The following is a 4,196-nucleotide window of genomic DNA, read 5'->3' on the forward strand; positions in this document are numbered from 1 at the left end:
AAAAGAGACTAACGAGATTGAAAAAGGTAACAGAAAGTTTTTGTGGCGCAATATTGTGCCATAATGTTCCATAAAAAATGGAAATATTATTTAACAAAAATTTCGATCTTTTTTTATAGAAATTGAGAAACTGAGTGACGAAGTCATTGATCAGGATAAATTTATTTATATGCACCAGGTATCAATCTTCGGTTAAATCTTCACAAAATCTAAGGACATTATTAATAGTTTAATTAATGCAATTAATTATTTGATAAATCTTTTTATATTGATGAAAGAAAAGAAGCAAAGTTTGAACTTTGATTTAACCGAATTGATCTTTTCGCTTATTTGTGTTTTATTTATATGTAAGTTTTTGCCAGTTGTTAGTATTGTTTGTATGAGATCCAAAAGAAAGATTTATCGTGAATGTGTAGCGAAGGGCAAAGAGCTGCTTAGATAAACAGATCATTATATCTTCGAGGCGTAAAGACGAGTAAAAGTATCCGAGAAGCGGTTTAGAATTTAACTTTACGACAGACGAAAGAACGAATCATCTACAATTAAGAATCTGATTATCTATAATGATACTATGATTACCTGATTATCTGATTACTGTTTATCAGTAATGCAAGCACCTTTTATCGATTTGAAATAAAACAAGTTTTTTGAAATGTCTTTGTAATTTTAGGCTCTTATTCTGCATAAATCTTATAACAATAACGATCGTTATTAAATATAATTACGACGAGTACACGTCAGCTGTGTTGCAAGATCCCAAGCGCTCGCTAAAAACGACGCGATTCATGACGGGCGAGTGATTATCGGACTGTTAAAGGTCGACAGGAGTGACCCAGAGACCTCTAGTCGAAGATGAATTTTTTATTCCCAAATAACGACTAAAATACTGGATGAATCGCGTTTTAATTGTGATATTCGTAATTAGGAAAGGGTCTTGAAGGCTCGTACAGAGCTTTTTTTTTTTTTGTAAGAAAGGCATAACAAAAATATTTCTAGTCTCCACTGGAGTGGAGTGGGTCACTCCTGTGGACCCTTAAACCGGAATACAAACCGGAGCTCGCGCAGCTCTCTTAGGTACCTTCCTTTAATCTCACTGCGATCTTGCGAATAAAATTAATTTCCTTTTTACGCCGACCGCTGTTGTTGCGCGCGTAATTTGTATATACGAACCTACTATTATTTGAGACACTCGAAGCAGATTATTTCAGTTGGAATTGAGACATTAGTGCGAACAAGTTGGCGGACTTGTCAATCCTCTCGATAACCTGGAGTGAATCACGAATATCAAGAATTATCTGATCTAAAACGGGTCACCTGTTCGGTAATGCTCCATCGTGCCCGATTTAACGGACACATTTCGTCGCATTAATTTCACCATACTCGTGTAACATCGTTGAAACTTGCGAAAGCATCAGGAAAATGGTGCGCAAGATTAAGTCGATAAATGACTTAAATGTGAAAGAAGCTCAACGATAATAATATATTATTTCACTCAAAATATATGTATTTATTTAATTTAAAAGAATTTAATAAAAGCTAACTTCAAATCCTTACATTTGTGAATACTTAAAATATTTTATATGTAATTGAATAATAAGTAGTATAAGCTAAAGAGAGATAATTTTGGGAAAAATAATGAGATATGTTTATAAAACATTATATTTCAGATTGATATTGATTTTGTATTTGAATTTTCATAAAATTTTCTAACCAGAATAATTTCTTTAACAATCAAACTGATTTTGAATCTCGCTATTAAAATAAATAATATTTTTATTATAACGCCATTTCGCGCGTCTCTATGACAAAAAGTCATTCCCTTTTACCTTTCCGTTTATTGTCGCTCTTTTCTAAAGGTACTGATGATTGATCTTTCAGTGCAGGCTCATTGTCAATATCACTACACATTACACAAGTCTTGCGGAAAATTAGAATCTTTATTGGTCAGCGATCTATTTTCAGATGTAACGTCGTAACTTTGTACGATGTACATGAGCAGTAGTAATTGCGTTATCTAAGAAAATGAGAACTCAGTTTTTATAGGTTCGTAAAATCCTTTGTTGCATTTTAGATGTTTGTATACGCGTGTATCTCTTTATATAAAATATCAATTGAATAACCTTTGCCGGCGTATAAGGTAGGCTTCCACTACACTGCCTTACTGATGAGTCCAGTAGTGGAAGCTGAGACGAAACGCCACAATTATGTAATATTCTTCGCAATATATTAAAAATTAATTTAATGGGATTTTTAACGTAGGTTATTGGCTCATTACCCTCTTTCTCTATATTAATTATTTGTTTTAATTATAATATTAATAACAAAAATTCCAACAAATTCTTCTTTAAGCCTGATCAAGAGAAAGATACAGATCTTCTATTGCTTATGAATGGAAATGACAATGTACCGATAGGTAAGAAAAAAAAACTTTTTTTTCTCCACAGATAGTAATATCGTGCCAAAATAAAAAAGTATTATTTTACATGAATTTCAATTGATTACACAGATTCGAAATGATAGAGATTCTAATAGTATTCGCCAATGAAGGTGGATTCAAAATTCTGCATGTAGAACCGGTCACAATAAGATCAACCAAACAACCAATTATAGATATAGAAGGTGAGACAAAGATTTTTGTTGTATGGGCAATTGTGTCAAAGTGAAAATGTTTCATAATATAATGTCAATTTTTTTTTATGCTGGTTATGTAAATTTTCTAATCAGTTAATAGATCTGATCAGAGATATTAAAGACTTTATGACTGAAAAATCACATACATTATTACCTCTTAATGAATCGAAGGAAATAGCAAACGGTAAGAGAAAGATTTTTTGCTATAAAGAAATATCACGCCAAGTAAAAATATTACTTCATTAGAATGTTGATTTTTTATGCAGATAATTTGGATTTGAGCAGAGAGCTGATAATCTCATTCAATCGATCGTATTAGAAAGAATTGAGACATTTCAGAAACCTGAAGATACAGTATCGTCAAGTCTCAGTAATAAATTATTAAAGTTTCAATTGTTTGCTTATCGATGGATCCTTAAAATATGCGTTCAGAATATCGAGATAGAACATTACAAGGAAATTTACCAGGAAACTCTCTCTCTACAGGAAGGTCAGTCTTCATTGCCTATGGAAAATCATGACAATAGACAGACAGGTAAAAGAATGATTTTTTGCCGTAAAAAATGGGATATTGCACCGAAATAAAAATATTATCTTGATAAGTTTTAATCTTGATTTTTTATATAGATCAGTTAGTGATGCACGCAATATTCGAGACGTCAAGATTCTTGTCTTGTCTTGTCTCGAAATCAAGACTACACGATATCAAGACAATATTGATTTAATAAATTTCGATACATGACAATATTACTTTTCCAAGATCAATATTCTCGGCTCAAGAATATCGAAAATATCGAATATCAAATAAATAAATATATTGGAAATATATCAATTAATAGATAACATCTAATAGAAAATATAGAAATAATTTTAATTAGGTTTAGTGGCTTATTCATACTTATATAAATGAATATAAGTGTTTTCACTGATATATGGAGTATTACTATTTTATATTATAATCTATATTGTCTATTTATTATAATAATCTATTAGGTGTACAAAAAAAGTTCTGAGTTTTAGATTTCATACAACCGAAATGACAATTTAAATTTTATATATCATCCCGCCTTTTTGCGGTTTTAAAGCGTTAACATTTGGTCTTTTAAAATGCCATACGGTTTGACGTTTGATGCACATCAGTTTCGAAGAACCGCTCGACCGAGACGGACACGTCTCGGTTCGGGTGCTTTCTATTTTATATTTTTGAAAGTGTTGCCGACTTCGACTGAGCAATTGAATCATTGAATCACAAGGATGGGTGTCCGCGGATGGGCTCGTCTCGATTGTTCGGCGTTTCCAGTGTTGCCACATTTAAAAATGGAATATCCCGAAATTTTATCCCTACGCGTTCAAAAAATCCCTCAACCACAAATCTATATAACGACCTTCTTTTTAGTATACATATCTTTTATTCTTTTGTTTCGCATACAATTGGTCTGTTTTCTGTTCCTGCACTAGACTGAACTAGAACTCTCTTTCTCGCTTTCTACAAATATCAAACATATACCTATCTCACTTTAAGTTCTAAAAGTGTATACTAGTTCAGCCACAGAAAACAGACCTAT

Source organism: Cyphomyrmex costatus, unplaced genomic scaffold (assembly GCF_001594065.2).
Source record: "Cyphomyrmex costatus isolate MS0001 unplaced genomic scaffold, Ccosl1.0 scaffold239, whole genome shotgun sequence".
NCBI lineage: Eukaryota > Metazoa > Arthropoda > Insecta > Hymenoptera > Formicidae > Cyphomyrmex > Cyphomyrmex costatus.